The sequence below is a fragment of the Chiloscyllium punctatum genome, chromosome 36 (assembly GCF_047496795.1).
Source record: "Chiloscyllium punctatum isolate Juve2018m chromosome 36, sChiPun1.3, whole genome shotgun sequence".
NCBI lineage: Eukaryota > Metazoa > Chordata > Chondrichthyes > Orectolobiformes > Hemiscylliidae > Chiloscyllium > Chiloscyllium punctatum.
Window position 1 is genome coordinate 71,044,590 of NC_092774.1, and position 17,689 is coordinate 71,062,278.

At 47.5% G+C, this 17,689-nt stretch overlaps 3 non-coding genes across 3 annotated transcripts; 2 read left to right on the forward strand and 1 right to left on the reverse strand.

Annotated features, from left to right (window-relative positions):
- Positions 1 to 1,459: 1,459 nt before the first annotated feature.
- trnan-guu (transfer RNA asparagine (anticodon GUU)) lies at positions 1,460 to 1,533 on the forward strand. The gene has a single exon. It is a non-coding gene; the product is annotated as a tRNA-Asn (tRNA).
- Positions 1,534 to 4,019: 2,486 nt separating this feature from the next.
- On the forward strand, positions 4,020 to 4,091 carry trnae-uuc (transfer RNA glutamic acid (anticodon UUC)). The gene has a single exon. It is a non-coding gene; the product is annotated as a tRNA-Glu (tRNA).
- Positions 4,092 to 16,113: 12,022 nt separating this feature from the next.
- Positions 16,114 to 16,185, reverse strand: trnae-uuc (transfer RNA glutamic acid (anticodon UUC)). The gene has a single exon. It is a non-coding gene; the product is annotated as a tRNA-Glu (tRNA).
- Positions 16,186 to 17,689: the final 1,504 nt, after the last annotated feature.

Genomic DNA, 17,689 nt, shown 5'->3' on the forward strand with positions numbered 1-17,689 from the left:
GTTTACCTTTCCACTGATGCTACTCCTCCCGTTGGCTTTCTGCAGTATTCGCTGTGTTTGTTCTACACAAATGCTGCTTTCCATTAAAGAACTGCAATCCCTGTCCTCTGGAAACTGACCCTAGTCAGTGGCAATAGGTTCTTCTGATCATTCAGGTAAAAACGATGACTGCAGATGCTGAAAACCAAATACTGGATTAGTGGTGCTGGAAGAGCACAGCGGTTCAGGCAGCATCCAACGAGCAGCGAAATCGACGTTTCGGGCAAAAGCCCTTCATCAGGAATAAAGGCAGTGAGCCTGAAGCATGGAGAGATAAGCTAGAGGAGGGTGGGGGTGGGGAGAGAGTAGCATAGAGTACAATGGGTGAGTTGGGGAGGAGATGAAGGTGACAGGTCAAGGAGGAGAGGGTGGAGTGGATAGGTGGAAAAGAAGATAGGCAGGTCGGACAAGTCAAGGAGACAGTAACTGAGCTGGAAGTTTAAAACTAGACAAATGTGGCTCTGGTACCGAGTTTGTTTCACAACATGGTTGAAGAGCTTCAGAGCAGAGGAAATGACCTGGGAGTTGCAGTGGGAGAGGGACTCCCTGAGATTCTTGTAGAGAGAGGAGGAAAACGTCTTCAAGGCAGGCATCCTTGCAAGAGGATTCGCAGTTGGGGTAAAATCAACAAGGTAAAAACAATGACTGCAGATGCTTAAAACCAAATACTGGATTAGTGGTGCTGGAAGACCACAGCAGTTCAGGCAGCATCCAACGAGCAGCGAAAACACCACGTCTTCTCCCATCATTGCCAACAGCCCCTGGAAATCTCCAGTTAACCATCTTTGCTCCAAAGAGAGCATTCCCAAACTTGGGAATGTCTCCACAAAATGGAAATTGCTCATCCCTGAACATGATGCATGTGTTACAATGGGGAAGAGGTTTTGGCAAAATATTGTCAGTTAGCAGGTGGAAAAATGTTCAGGAAGTAAAACACAAATCCCAGTCTCCAGCTTTGTGAATCTTTAGAAACTCTTTGGGAAGTGGAATTCGAGGAGAATGAAGGATGAACTGTCCGACTGAGCAGAGACAGTCCAGACACCGTCCCCTTGTTTAAGAGGCTGATTGACTCTGATATTCTCCGGAGATGAACTGACCCGAGACATTGAAAGAATTCTCTGCACATCAGGAATTCAAACCCATTCTCGGCTCGGGGCCAATGAGAAAATTCGGGAAGAGGCAAAAACTGAAAGGCTTGGAGGGCGATGGCTCCGGTGTAGGAGAGCTCGTTCCTAGTGTCATGGATGTGCCTGCAGATCGTGGGATCAGGCTGTCGCCATGTCTCCATAATGAATGTCCAAGGCTTTATTATGGAAAATTAAAACTGATAGAAGACAATGGTAATTTTGGGCGGGGCGGGTTGAATTATGAATTGAATAGTAGGTTCCTCAAAGTCACTTTGCGGGCCATGCTGGGACCTGTCTCTGTGGCGCAATTGGTCAGCGCGTTCGGCTGTTAACCGAAAGGTTGGTGGTTCGAAACCACCCAGGGACGGAGTGCTTCGTGTTCTCGCTCCTACCGCTTTCTTGGCTGCGAATGTGCACGTTTTTCATGGTTTCAGGAAAATGTTTCCCAAACCGAAATCTTTTCCACTGAGGCAGCACAAAGGGGTTTCTGAATTTATTGAATTTCTAACGTAAAGGACTGCGGATGCTGAGAATCCGAGACAGAAAGAGAAACTGCTGGAAAAACTCAGCAGGTTTGGCTGTACTTGGATGAGGTAAAAAACGAGTTCAGAAATGTTGTCTCTGATTCTCTTTCCACAGATGCTGCCTGACCTGCTCCTGCAATATCTGTTTTTGACTGAACGTCCATTTCATCTTTCGGGATGAAACACTCAGACTCGCCATTTGCAGATATTTAACCCTTTCGAAACCTGTGAAGTGATTGGATTCAAACAAACTCAGCAATGATTTACTCTTTCGCAGCTCCACAGGCAGACAGACCTGGGAAATGAAGCTGTCAGTCTGGTTCTGTATTGGTGGGCCGAGTGGTGAATGCGATGGACATGAAATCCATTGCGGTTCCCACACGCAGGTGTGAACCCTGCCGACTACAGTTGAGAAACGACATCAAAAGAAAAGGGAGCTTGCTCCACGGTTTTTTTTTTAAATGCAATCAGTGGACGGGTTGAAATATTTCAATCACATTGGCACTGGTCGGGAATCTGCAACCCACTGCCTGACAGGGTGGAACAAGCAGATACCCACAGAGCTGCTATTGAGGCGATGAGCCAAGAGTTTGGAAATGAGACTAGAACAGTGAGGGGCGTGAAGTCGTGATCGAAGTTAAGCAGGCACCTGAGGATAAAGGTGTTTTATTTCCCGGTGAAAGATACTGCTTCACAAAGTTGGGACTATGGAAGGGAAGCAGTGACGGTGATTATCTTTGGCTGTTCCTCTTGTGAATGTTCCCATTGCTGCGCATGTCCGTGTTAACGTCAGAACTCTGCAGCATGGTGGCGTTAGATACGCACAGTGCCAGGGGCGCAATGGATGACGCATCTGACTCCACCTACCTGTTTGAAATGCAGCTCACAGCTTCTTCACACACCCCAATTAATCTTTCTCATTGTCCTGAAGCCGGCACACGGTTTGAATTCCTGAACTGCGGGAATGAGACTCTTTTCAATGTCTCGCGTCAGGAAATGTCCCTGAGAACATCAGAGTCAAGTCATAGCGCTGTCAGAGGAGGAGAAGTTGAAATAGCCCCACACGCTGCTCACGGGCACATTTCACTTTCCCCAACACACCGCCCCAACCAATGCGGCTCCTGGGAGTGGAAAGGAAACAAACACCAAAACCCAGTCTCAGCTTTGTAAATCTTCAGGAAATAAGAAAACTGTTCATCCCTTCGGATCTTCCATCCTGGGCTGACAGCCTTGATTTTAAATGGATGTCCAGTCAGTGCCGACTCGTTTTGGCTGAAAAAAATCTTCCTTATCTCATCCCAGCATTTCTTGCCAGAGAGACCTGTGTGGCAGAGTTCATGTATATATTTCCTTGTATGGTATTTTGTAAATAACATTCGTTTGCTGGTTGTTTGTATCGGGTATTTCAGGTTCATTAGCCGTTGTTTAAGTGTGTTGGTAGGTTTGTGGGCTACCATGATGCTGAGAGGTTTGATTTGTCTGGACATCATTTCCCAGATGTCTTTAATGTAAAGTAATGTGCTAGGGTTTCTGTAGACGTTGTGTCTACTTGTGTCTGTTTGTTGATGTGAAATCGGCACACTGGGTTTATTGGGTAGGCAAAAGTGAGGACTGTAGATGCTGGAAACCAGAGTTTAGATCAGAGTGGTGCTGGAAAAGCACAGCAGGTCAGACAACTTCCGAGGAGCAGGAAAATCGACGTTTCGGGCAAAAGCCCTTCATCAGGAATAGAAGCAGGACGCTTCCAGGGGTGGCGAGATAAATTGGGGGGTGCTGGGCCAAAGGTAGCAAGAGTACAATAGGTGAATGGGGTTGGGGACGTAGGTGACAGGTCAGAGAGGAGGGTGGAGCGGATAGGTGGGAAGGGAGATTGACAGGTCCTGGGGACAGCGCTCAGATGGAAGGTTGGAACTCAGCTAAGGTGGGGGGAGTGGAATTGAGGAAACTGGTGCAGTCCACATCGATGTCCTGGGGTTGAATGTATCCGAGGCAGAAGTTGGGGCGTTCTTCCCCCAGACATCGGGTGGGGAGGGAGGGGCGATGGAGGAGGCCCAGGTCCTGCATGTCCCTGGCAGAGTGGGAGGGGAGGTTGAAATGTTGGGCAACAGGGCAATGGGGTTGATTATTGCGGGTCCCTGGGGATGTTCCCTCAAACGCTGTGACTTGATTCTGCGACGGGGCTCCAGCCTCCCCAATGTAGAGGAGACCGCATCGGGAGCAATGGATACAAGAAACAACTTTGGTGGAAGCCTTCGAACTGCCGTGACCCGGGTTCGATTTCCGGGCAGGGAAGCAATTTTCAGTAGAGCTGTCAAACGTCGTTGACGTCTCCCTGGTGGTCTAGTGGTTAGGATTCGGCGCTTTCACCGCTGCGGCCCGGGTTCGATTCCCGGTCAGGGAAGCAATTCGCAGTGTATTGTTTGGGCTGCCCATTCTCCTTAAATGCGCTGTAGAGTTAGTTTTTGGTCTTCGTCGTCACTGGGTGCTGCACTGTCTGGTGGTTCGTTGGAATAGTACCCTCGTTCAGATTTGTTTGTAGGTGTAGGGATGATTACTTTTGTAGCTAAGTACTTGGTTCGTGTGTGTTGCTTTCCTGCAGAGGCTGTTTTGAATTTATCATTGACTGTTCGGTCTACTGTGACATCCAGAAATGGCACTTTGTTGTTGTTCTCCTCTTTTGTGAATTTTATGCCAGGAAGGAGATTGTTGATGGTGTTGTAGGTTTCCTCTAATTTGTTTCATTTTTTGATGACAGAAGTGTTTCATGGGCGTTTCGTTGATTTGTTTGTAGGGCTTGTTACTGAATATGAAGTGGGTGGTAAGGCACAGTTCCACGAGGTTGACAGTGTTATCTTTGCAGGCTGAAGTTGGTTCTGTGTTTTTGTCTTTAGTTCTTCGAGTAGTGTCTTCAGTTTTCTTTGGCGACGTTGATGTTAATGGATGTGAACAGGGCTGTTATGTCAAAGGACAACATTATTCCATCCTCTTCTATCTTAGTGTCTTTGGTGTTCGGGAATTCTTGGATGGAGTAAATGGAGTGGAGTGAATCTTCGACTTGGTGTTTTAGTCGTCAGTGGAGGCCTTTGACTAGTCTGTATATTGGTGTTCCAAGTAGTGAGACGATGGCCTGAGGGGGGCTCCTAGGTTGAAAAAGAGGAGAACAACAATAAACTGCATTCTTAGATGTCACAGTAGAGCGAACAGTCAATGGGGAACTTCAAACGAGCATCTACAGAAAACCAACACTCACAAACCAAATACTTAACCACAGAAGCAATCATCCCAACACCCACAAACGAAGCTGCATCAGGACATTATTTCAACGAGCCACTGACTAGTCGGTATATTGGCGTACCAAGTGGTGAGACTTTGGGTCTGAGGGGGGCTCCTGGTTTGAATTGGAGGAGAAAATTAACACACTGCCATTTCTAGATGTCACAGTAGAGCGAACAGTCAATGGGGAACTTCAAACTAGCGTCGACAGAAAAACAACACACACAAATACTTAACCACGGAAGCAATCATCCCAACACCCACAAACGAAGATTCAACAGGACATTATTTCAACGAGCCGCTACACACTGCAACACAGAGAAACTACGAAGACCACAAGAGAAATACGTATATAATATATTTAAGGAGAACCCGTCCCCAATAAACCCATTCAGCCGATTTCTCAGTGATGCTTCCAAGCTCACTCTCAAAAATTCGGTTTGTCCCTCCATTCTTTCCTGTTTGTTTTTTGTGGGTTTTGAAAGCGTTCCCAAAGCGTTCCCAATCCTCTGACTGAGTATTGGAGTTGGGAAGGTAAAAACAATGACTGCAGATGCTGGAAACCAGATTCTGGATTAGTGGTGCTGGAAGAGCACAGCAGTTCAGGCAGCATCCAAGTAGCTTCGAAATCGACGTTTCGGGCAAAAGCCCATCGTCAGGAATAAAGGCAGTGAGCCTGAAGCATGGAGAGATAAGCTTATCTCTCCATGCTTCAGGCTCACTGCCTTTGTTCCTGACGAAGGACTTTTGCCCGAAACGTCGATTTCGAAGCTGCTTGGATGCTGCCTTAAATGGAGTTGCGAAGTTATGTTGTGGCTGCACAGGACATTGGTGAGACCACTTTTAGAATATTGTGTGCAATTCTGGTGTCCCTCCAATGAGAAGGATATTGTGAAATTTGAAAGGGTTCTGAAGCACCAATGGGTCCACAGAGGGGAAGAGGCCCTTCTGCTGCCCTGAGTGTGGGAAGGCCTTCAGTGATTCCTCTGCCCTGCTGACGGACCAGTTGGTCCACACCGTGGAAGGCTGTTCTCCGGCCCCAAGTGCGAGATGGCCTTCAGCAGTTCTTCCCACCTGCTGAGACACCAGTGGGTCCACACTGAGAGGCCGTTCTTCTGCCCCAACTGCAGGAGGGGCATTGCTCTTTCCTCTGACGTACTGGCCCATTGGTGTGTCCAAATGGTAGAGAGGTCGTTCAGTTGCCCTATGTGCAGGAAGGCCTTCAGCAATTCCTCGGCCATGCTGAGGCACCAATCTATCCACACCGGGGAGAAGCCGTTCTCCTGCCCCGATTGTGGGAAGGTGTTTACCCACTCCTCCACACTGCTGAATCACCAGCTGGACCACACGGGGGTTTGGGGGGGGCGGGGGGGAGAGTGGCGGAGGAGGGGAGGCCATTCTGCTGCCCTAAGTGTGGGAAAGCCTTCAGCAATTCCTCCGCCCTGCTGAAGCACCAGTATGTCCACCCTGGGGAGAGACCCTTCAGCTGGCCCGAGTGTGGGAAGAGGTTCATGTTTTCCTGCAACTTGTGGAAGTACTAGCGGGGGCAACAGCGCTCCCAGCAATCAGATCCCACCAGTGACGCTGCCTTCGGTCACCCCCCAGGACTGAATCTGCTGCCATTTCTGACAGTGGGTGCAGTGGGAGAGTAGGTGAGCTGTTATTGTTTTCTGCTGGAATGCAATTGCCTCCCCTACACCACACAAACCCAACCCCAAGGTAGCTCAGGGTTAGCACTGCTGCCTCATGGCACCAGGAACTCAAGAATAATTCCACCCTTGGGGGTCTGTGTGCAATTTATGGAGGGTTGGAAAATGGATCTGAGTGGGTTAGTCTTCGGAAGATCAGTGCAGATGTGTTCGGCTGAAGGACCTGTTTTTCCACATTGTGGGGGTGCTATGATTCTATGAGCTTTGCCTTCAGTGGACACTGTTGCTCATTGAGCCCGGGACTGCACATTGCCAATGAAATGATCCAGAGAAACCTAAGACCGCAAGACCATCGGAGAAGAAGTTTGGCCTTCTCTGCCATTCGTTAGTAACAAAAGTATTGGATGAGATTAGCTACAGTGTGGAAACAGGCCATTTGTCCCAACAAGTCCACGCCGACCCTCCGAAGTGTAACCCATCCAGACCCATTTCCCTCCGACTAATGTACCTAACTCTATGGGCAATTAAGCATGGCCAATCCACAAGACCTGCACATGTTTGGTTTATGGAAGAAAACAGGACCACCCAGAGAAAACCCACGCAGACATTGGGAGAATGTGCACACTCCTCACAGACTGCCACCCAAGGCTGGAATAAAACCTGGGTCCCTGGCACTGTGAGGCTGCAGGTGTAACCACTGAGCCACTACATATTGCAACCCGAGTTTGGCAAGCCGGGGGTTGGGTGAATACAGCAAGCCAGGCAGCACCAGGATGTGGAGTAGTCAGCGTTTTGGGTATTAACCCTTCTACATTACTGAAAGAGTGACTTATCTATGAGAAAAGATTTACATGAATGTTGCTGGGGGTTGGAGGGTTTGAGCTGCAGGGAGCGGCTGAATAACGTGGGGTTGTTTTCACTGGAGCATCGGAGGCAGAGAAGTGACCTAATAGCGGTTATAAAATCATGAGGGGCATGGACAGGGTAATAGACAAGGTCTTTTCCCTGGGCTGGGGTAGTCCAGAACTAGAGGGCATAGGTTTAGGGTGAGAGGCGAAATATATAAAAAGGGACGACTTCTTCATGCAGAGGGTGGTACTTATATGAAATGAGCTGCCAGAGTATGTGGGTCAGGTGTTGTCAAATGGGAGTAGATTAATTTCGGATATCAGGTCAGCATGGACAAGTTGGACCGAAGGGTCTGTTTCCATGCTGTACGTGTCTCTGACTACTGGTCCTGATGTCAGTTTAAAATAGAGTCCAAGTAACTTTGAATAGTTCAATCTTGTTGAGCTCACCTCCTGAAAAGTTTCAGATGAATCCCTCTGAGAGATACTGTTTAAACATGCTGAGTTGGACAAAGTATCCCATCAAGTTCAACACAAACCCAGAGTTGAAGAAGTCAGAAGTCAGAACACCAAGGGGACCAAAACTGATCACAATATTCCAGGTGCAGCCTCATCAACGTCCTGTATAACTACAACATAACTTGCCAACATCTGTACTCAATTCCCTAACTGATGAAGGCCAGTGTGCTGAAACCTTTCTTCACTACCTTGTGTACCGATGTTGTCAGAGATATAGGACCTACTTTAAACTGATACACAATCCAGCTGCTGAGAGCCCAGAAGCAGAGTAGTGCTGCGTGAGTGTGCTGGGCTTTAGATTTGGATACCACCTCCCCACACCTCTGGAGACCTCAGGTCTGCAGCTTGCCTTCTTATCTTTGAGGGTTTTCCACCTGTTTGAAACAGCCTGTCCTGCAATTAACCCCTTTATGCCAAGGCGTTCCTTCTACAGGCAGAATTAATTTCCTTCTGTCACACAGTTATTAAACACCATTATCTCATCTGTCCAAAGGAACTGCTCATTGTTTTGCCTCCTCCTTCCCAGCGATAGTTAATGTATGTTATTTGTTAACTCCCTTGTAGCAGTTTCTCATTGGCCCTTTCGTTTCTTGGTCCAGAAAGAGTTATTGCTGACTCATGAAGTTTTCAAAGTTGTGGAGTTTACAGGACCACACCATATTCCTCTCTGCCTCCCCCAGGAATAACGATTGCTCCTGAGGTACTCACAGTTCCTGACGTTCCTTGATATCCCCAAATACAATCCATACATCAGGAAATCACTGGTGCTGCCCTGACATAGATAGTCAATGTTTGAACAGAAGATTATGGGGAGAAAATGCAGAAATCCGAAATGCAAAGAGACTTGGGAGTTCAATTCCAGGATTTTCTCAAAGTAAACTTGCAGGTTGAGTTGCACTTTCCCCTGCAAGTGCCGAATGTGTGACACCAGCTCAATTACCTATTCCCTCCTCGCTATCCAAGGGGCCAAACTTACATTCCAGGTGAAGTGGCCCTTTACCTGCACTTCCCACAACCCAGTCTACTGCATTTGCTGCTCACAATGTTGCCTCATCTACATTGGGGAAAACGAAGCCTAAACTGGGTGACTGCTGCACAGAACATCTACGTTCTGCCTGCAAAAAAGACCCTGAGCTTCCAGTTGCCTGCCAATTCCACACCCCACCCTGTTCCCTGGCCAACATCTCTGTCTCAGGTTTGCTGTTGTGTTCCAGCGAAGCTCAGCACCAGCAGAACGAAGAGCACCGAATATTGCACTTGGGGACCACACATCCCTCTGGTCCCAATATCCAATTCAATAATTCTAGGACCTGAACTCCATAGTATCCTCGTCCCTTCCACACACACCAAGCCTTGTTATCACATAGTCTGTCATTCCACACTACTTCGCCACGAACAGTCTCCATTAACAGTTATTCACCCTCTCACGCAGATCGTTATCAACTCCTTTTTCTGTCCAACAGTTCTTCCCTCGCTTTGGGCTCTGTCCTGATCTCCGCCTTCCTCCCACAATATCTCCTGCATATAAACCGACATGTTCCCAATCACCATCTGTTCTGTGGAAGGGTCACCGGCAACTCCTGTTTTTTGTTCCTGATATACAGCACCCGCAGTTCTTTCAGATTTTTATTGAGAGAGAGTTGGAAATTGTTTCGAGAGACAGAAGGAGAAGGGGGAGAAACAGAACAGACATGAACGTAAAATCATTGTAGTGCGATCACTTCCCTTAAGCATGAATAGAGCACATGGGTCATCTGTGAGCTGGTGGCGCAACGGTAACGCGTCTGACTCCACCTCAGAAGGTTGTGTGTTCAAATCACGTCAAGCTCACTACAATCAACAAATGTAGAAAACAGTACGTTCACTCCGTATGTCTGTTGTGTCAAAAGTTGTGGACACTTTCGATCATGCATGAATCTTTGCTGTCAGTTTGATTTATGAACACTGTGTCAGGGAGGTGGTGTGCCTATTGTTTGGGGAAATGCTGAGCTCCCCGCAATATGACAAGTCGAACACAAACTGTTCATCACGGGATTTCAACACACAGCCGCTTCGTTCAGTTGGTGACCGCGCATTGTGAATCACATTATACCGATACTTTTACAACAGAATCCAGAGATTTCCATCCAGGTTTTAGTCTCATCAAACTGCCACGTAATGATGTTATGGCCTCAGTAAACTATAATAACGTGAAGATCGCTGGGATGATTTTCTACATCGGACTGCAATCGAAACACAGATCATTGTTTCCAGTTTTGGTGGAACAAAATACATCGTATTGGTGGATAATTACAGTTTGTGCAAACACAGCTAGCCATCGATAAATATTAATCCTGTTCACTTCAATGGCAAAATTTCAATTCAGAAACCAAGTGCACTTGGCTGTTTGTAACAGAGACAACATGACAAAATGGCTCTTAGGAGGAGAAATGAGACATTGAGGAGAAGTGAAATGTTTGCTTTTGGTCACCTCCACAATTGTTAGAAAACCAGGTTGAAAGGATTCTTAAAAGGTGGCTGAAGGAGTGGTGAGGGATAACACATCAGACAGCGCAAAGTGGAAGACCACTTTCTAGTGGAAGAAAAAGACATTCCTTATTTCTGAAAGAACTGGGAAACAGAAGAGGGGATGAAATCTGACTTGGGAGCTATTTCCTATTTTTTGAGGATGTTGCTTCATCACAGTCTTGGTTTAGAGCATAAGCTCTTCATCAGGAATAAAGGGTGGCCCAAGGGGGCTGAGAGATAAATGGGAAGGAAGTGGGGCTGGAGGGAAGGCAGCTGGGAGTGCAATAGGTAGATGGAGGTAGGGATTGATGGTGATAGGTCAGAGATGAGGGTGGAGCAAATAGGTGAGAAGCAAGGTGGACAGGTATGACAGGTCAAGAGGTTGGTGTCGAATTGGAAGGTTGGATCTGGGACAAGGTGGGGGAGAGGAAATAAGGAAACTGATGAAATCTGCATTGATACCATGTAGTTGGAGGGTCCTAAAGCAGAAGTTGAGGTGTTTTTCCTACAAGTGTCGGGTCGGAAGAGGTTGGCAGTGGAGGAGGCCCAGGACTTGCATGTCCTTGGTGGAATGGAAGGGGGAGTTAAAGTGGTAAAAACAATGACTACAGATGCTGAAAACCAAATACTGGAATAGTGGTGCTGGAAGAGCACAGCAGTTCAGACAGCATCCAACGAGCAGCGAAATCGACGTTTCGGGCAAAAGCCCTTCATCAGGAATAAGGCATTGAGTCTGAAACGTGGAGAGATAAGCAAGAGGAGGGTGGGATAAAGTGTTCAGCCACAGGGCGGTGTGTCGGTTAGAATTAGAGTCCAAGAGTTGTTCCCTGAAATATTTGGTTAGTTGGCATCCAGTTTCCCCAATGTGGTTGAGACCATATTGCGAGCAATGGACATGATCTTATAAATAGATTGCATAAGTCTTAGCCTGCCAGAATTATTTTCTTTTATTAAATTAAAGAAAATTTTTATTCAATTGGATGACTGCATGAAACGGTTTGTTGGTCAGATTTGAATCATCACTCCCAAATGAGACGATGCCATGAATATCAGTGAACTGCTCTTTTTGTTAAAAACCACAAGTTCTTGATTTATTTTCACAACTTACTGGTATTTACACCTGCACATTCAATGTCAAACTCTGACATCAGAAATTAAATTACAGCATTAATTTTGACTTGAAATATTCGAACAAACAAATTAATGGCACACAGTGAATCGCAAGTCTGATTAATCTGAAATTAAATTTGACCAAAAAAATATAAAATCAAGATGGGAGATAAGAAATGGGGGAATGGCAGAAGGCGAGAAATGCAGCATCATAGAAAGTGCTCCCCCAGAGTGTGCATTTTACCAACTACCACTGCTAAATATAAACACTCTGATATGATCCTTCGGTTTTAATGAACACCATAGCCCCATACAGTAGGTACCATTTAAATGAGTTAAAAATACAAGCATTGAGCAAATCCAGCTTCCAGCCTTACCCCCGCCTCCCCACCCCCCCCCCCCCCGCCCCCTCTCGCTCCTTGGAGCTTGGACCTTCCTCCAGCGCCGGGGGGTTGTTGAACTCCTGGGCTCCAGCGGCCACGCCTCCACTGAAGAAGCTTTGGGAAACAGATGCAAAGGCAAGATACAGAACAGAGAACCTTTGTATATGAAAGCAGCTTACAGAGATATTGAGCAACAGAATCACATGATTTTTACCCATCGTCCTCTGGGTTATCGACCCAGCACACTCACGCAGCAATTCTCTACTTCTGTGCTCCCAGCAGCTGGATCGTGGATCAGTTTAAAGTAGGTCCTATATCTCTGATTACATCGGTACACAAGGCAGTGAAGAAAGGTTTCAGCAAACTGGCCTTCATCAGTTAGGGAACTGAGTATAGATGTTGGCAAGTTATGTTGTAGTTATACAGGACGTTGAGGAGGCTGCACCTGGAATATTGTGATCAGTTTTGGTCCCCTTGGTGTTCTGACTTCTGACTTCTTCAACTCTGGGTTTGTGTTGAACTTGATGGGATACTTTGTCCAACTCAGCATGTTTAAAGAGTATCTCTCAGAGGGATTCATCTGAAACTTTTCAGGAGGTGAGCTCAACAAGATTGAACTATTCAAAGTTACTTGGACTCTATTTTAAACTTACATCAGGACCAGTAGTCAGAGACACGTACAGCATGGAAACAGGCACTTCGATCCAACTTGTCCATGCTGACCTGATATCCTATATTAATCTAGTCCCATTTGACAGCACCTGACCCATATACTCTGGCAGCTCATTTCATATATATACCACCCACTGCATGAAGACGTTGTCCTTTTAATTTGTTTCGCCTCTTATCCTAAACTTATGCCCTCTAGTTCTGGACTCCCCTACCCAAGGAAAGGACATTGTCTATTACACTGTCCATGCCCCTCATGATTTTATAACCGCTATTAGGTCACTTCTCTGCCTCCGATGCTCCAGTGAAAACAACCCCACGCTATTCAGCCGCTCCCTGCAGCTCAAGCCTTCCAACCCCCAGCAACATTCATGTAAATCTTTTCTCATAGATAAGTCACTCTTTCAGTCATGAAGAAGGGTTTATACCCAAAACGCTGACTACTCCACATCCTGGTGCTGCCTGGCTTGCTCTATTCTCCCAACCCCCGGCTTGCCAACTTTGGGTTGCAATTTGTAGTGGCTCAGTGATTACCACTGCAGCCTCACAGTGCTGGGGACACAGATTTGATTCCAGCCTTGGGTGGCTGTCTGTGAGGACTTTGCACTTTCCCCCAATGTCTGAGTGAGTTTTCTCTGGGTGGTCCTGTTTTCTTCCATAAACCAAAGATGTGCAGGTCATGTGGATGGGCCATGCTTAATTGCCCATAGAGTTAGGTACATTAGTCAGAGGGAAATGGGTCTGGATGGTTTACACTTCGGAGGGTCGATGTGGACTTGTTGGAATGAATGGCCTGTTTCCACACTGTAGCTAATCTCATCCAATACTTTTGTTACTAACGAATGGCAGAGTCCGCCAAACTTCTTCTCCGATGGTCTTGCGGTCTTAGGTTTCTCTGGTTCATTTCATTAGCAATGTGCAGTCCCGGGCTCAATGAGCAACAGTGTCCACTGAAGGACACTGAATCATAGAACCCCCACAATGTGGAAACAGGTCCTTCAGCCGAACACATCTGCACTGATCTTCCGAAAACTAACTCACTCAGATCCATTTTCCTACCCTCCTTAACTTGCACACAGACTCCCAAGGGTGGAATTATTCCTGGGTTCCTGGTGCCATGAGGCAGCAGTGCTAACCCTGAGCCATCATGGACTTGTGATTGTGGGGTGTCGGGAAGGCAAAGGCAGTCCAGCAGAAGACTAAAACAGCCCACCTACTCTCCCACTGCACCCACTGTCAGAACTGGCAGGAGGTTCAGACCTGGGAGGTGACTGAAGGCATCATCACTGGTAGGATCTGATTGCTGGGAGCGCTGGTGCCCCCGCTGGTGCTTCCGCAAGTTGTAGGAAAACATGAACCTCTTCCACACTCGGTCCAGCTGGAGGGCATCTCCCAGGTGTGGGCACATTGGTGCTTCAGTAGGGCAAAGGAATTGCTGAAGGCTTTCCCACACTTAGGGCAGCAGAGTGGCCTCCCCTCCTCCGCCACTCTCCCCCCCCCCACCCCACCCCCAAACCCCCGTGTGGTCCAGCTGGAGATTCAGCAGTGTGGAGGAGCAGGTAAAGACCTTCCCACATTCGGGGCAGGAGAACGGCTTCTCCCCGGTGTGGATAGACTGGTGCCTCAGCAGGGACGAGGAATTGCTGAAGTCCTTCCTCCACATAGGCAACTGAACGACCTCTCTACCATTTGGACACACCAATGGGCCAGTACGTCGGAGGAAAGAGCAATGCCCCTCCTGCAGTTGGGGCAGAAGAACGGCCTCTCAGTGTGGACCCACTGGTGTCTCAACAGGTGGGAATAACTGCTGAAGGCCATCTCGCACTTGGGGCCGGAGAACAGCCTTCCCCGGTGTGGACCAACTGGTGCGTCAGCAGGGCAGAGGAATCACTGAAGGCCTTCCCACACTCAGGGCAGCAGAAGGGCCTCTTCCCCTCTGTGGACCCATTGGTGCTTCAGAACCCTTTCAAATTTCACAATATCCTTCTGATTGGAGGGACACCAGAATTGCATACAATATTCTAAAAGTGGTCTCACCAATGTCCTGTACATCCACAACATAACTTCCCAACTCCAATTCAGGCAGCATTCAAGCAGCTTCGAAATCGACGTTTCAGGCAAAAGCCCTTCGTCAGGAATAAAGGCAGTGAGCCTGAAGCATGGAGAGATAAGCTTATCTCTCCATGCTTCAGGCTCACTGCCTTTATTCCTGACGAAGGGCTTTTGCCTGAAACGTCGATTTCGAAGCTCCTTGGATGCTGCCTGAACTGCTGTGCTCTTCCAGCACCACTAATCGAGCATCTGGTTTCCAGCATCTGCAGTCATTGTTTTTACCTTCCCAACTCCAATACTCAGTCAGAGGATTGTGAACGCTTTCAAAACCCACAAAAAACAAACAGGAAAGAATGGAGGGACAAACCGAATTTTTGAGAGTGAGCTTGGAAGCATCAGTGAGAAATCGGCGGAATGTGTTTATTGCGGACGCATTCTCCTTAAATACACTAGATACGTATTTCTCTTGTGGTCTTCGTAGTTTCTCTGTGCTGCAGTGTGTCGTGGCTCGTTGAAATAATGTCCTGATGCAGCTTCGTTTGTGGATGTTGGGATGATTGCTTCTGTGGTTAAGTATTTGGTTTGTGTGTGTTGTTTTTATGTAGATGCTAGTTTGAAGTTCCCCATTGACTGTTCGCTCTACTGTGACATCTAAGAATGGCAGTTTATTGTTGTTCTCCTCTTTTTCAAACCAGGAGCCCCCCTCAGGCCATAGTCTCACTACTTGGAGCACCAGTATACTGACTAGTCAAAGGCCTCCACTAAGGACTAAAACACCAAGTCGAAGATTCATGCCACTCCATTTACTCCATCTAAGAATTCCTGAACACCAAAGACACGAAGATAGAAGAGGATGGAATAATGTTGTCCTTTGACATAACAGCCCTGTTCACATCCATTAACATCAACGTGGCCAAAGAAAACTGAAGACACTACTCGAAGAACTAAAGACGAAAACACAGAACCAACTTCAGCAGCAAAGATAACACTGTCAACCTCGTGGAAGTGTGCCTTACCTCCCACTTCATATTCAGTAACAAGCCCTACAAACAAATCAACGAAACGCCCATGAAACACTTCTGTCATCAAAAAATGAAACAAATTAGAGGAAACCTACAACACCATCAACAATCTCCTTACTGGCATAAAATTCACAAAAGAGGAGAACAACAACAAAGTGCCATTTCTGGATGTCACAGTAGACCGAACAGTCAATGATAAATTACAAACAGCCTCTGCAGGAAAGCAACACACGCGAACCAAGTACTTAGCTACAGAAGTAATCATCCCGACACATACAAACAAATCTGAACAAGGGCACTATTTCAACGAAACACGACGCAGTGCAGCACCCAGTAACTGCACAGCGCTTTTAAGGAGAATGGATAGCCAAGCAACACACTGAAAACTGCTTCCCTGACCGGGAATTGAACCCGGGCCACGGCGGTGAAAGCGCCGAATCCTAACCACTGGACCACCAGGGACACATAGGCGAAGTTTGACAGCTCTCCTGAAAATTGCTTCCCTGCCCGGAAGGCGAACCCGGGTCACGAAGTTGGAAGGCTCACACCAATGTCATTTCGTGTATCCATTGCTCCCGATGCGGTCTCTTCTACATTGGGGAGACTGGAGCCCCGCCGCAGAGTCAAGTCACAGCGTTTGAGGGAACATCTCGAGGACATCCGCAACAATCAACCCCTGCGCCCTGTGGCCCAACATTTCAACCTCCCCTTCCCACTCTGCCAGGGACATGCAGGACCCGGGCCTCCTCCATCGCCGCTCCCTCCCCACCCGATGCCTGGAGGAAGAACGTCCCAACTTCTGCCTCGGATACATTCATCCCCAGAGCATCAATGTGGTCTGCACCAGTTTCCTCATTTCCTCTCCCCCCACCTTACCTCAGTTCCAACCTTCCAGCTGAGCGCTGTCCTCAGGTCCTGTCCTACGTGCCAATATCCCTTCCCACCTATCCGCTCCACCCTCCTCTCTGATCTGTCACCTCCATCCACACCCCCATTCACCTATTGTACTTTTTGCTACCTTTGGCCCAGCACACCCCACCCCCAATTTATCTCTCCACTCTGGAGGGGTCCTGCCTCTATTCCTGATGAAGGGCTTTTGCCCGAAACATCGATTTTCCTGCTCCTCGGAAGCTATCTGACATGCTGTACTTTTCCAGCACCACTCTGATCTAAACTCTGGTTTCCAGCATCTGCAGTCCTCACTTTTGCCTACCCAATAAACCCAGTGTGCCGATTTCACATCAACAAACTGACACAAGCAGACACAACGTCTGCAGAAACCTTAGCCACATTACTTTCCATTAAAGACACCTGGGAAATGATGTCCGGACAACTCAACCCTCTCAGCATCATGGTAGCCCACAAATTTACCAACACACTTAAACAGCGGCGAATGAACCTGACATACCCGATACAAACAACCAGCAAACGAATGTTATTTACAAAATACCATACAAGGAAATATATACATGAACTCTGCCGCACAGTTCTCAGTGGCAAGAAATGCTGGGATGAGAAAAGGAAGATTTTTTTTAGCCAAAACGAATCGGCACTGACTGGACCGCCATTTAAAATCAACGCTGTCAGCCCAGGATGGAAGACCCGAAGGGATGAACAGTTTTCTTATTTCCTGAAGATTTACAAAGCTGAGACTGGGTTTTGGTGTTTGTTCCCTTTCCACTCCCAAGAGCCGCAGTGTTGGGGCGGTGAGTTGGGGAAAGTGAAATGTGCCCATGAGTAGCGTGTGGGACTATTTCAGCTTCCCCTCCTCTGACTGCGTTGTGACTTGACTCTGATGTTCTCAGGGACACTTACTGACGCGAGACAGTGAAAAGAGTCTCATTCCCGCAGATCAGGAATTCAAACCGTATGCCTGCTTCAGGACAATGAGAAAGATTATTTGGGGTGTGTGAAGAAGCTGTGGGCTGCATTTCAAACAGGAAGGTGGAGTCAGATGCGTCATCCA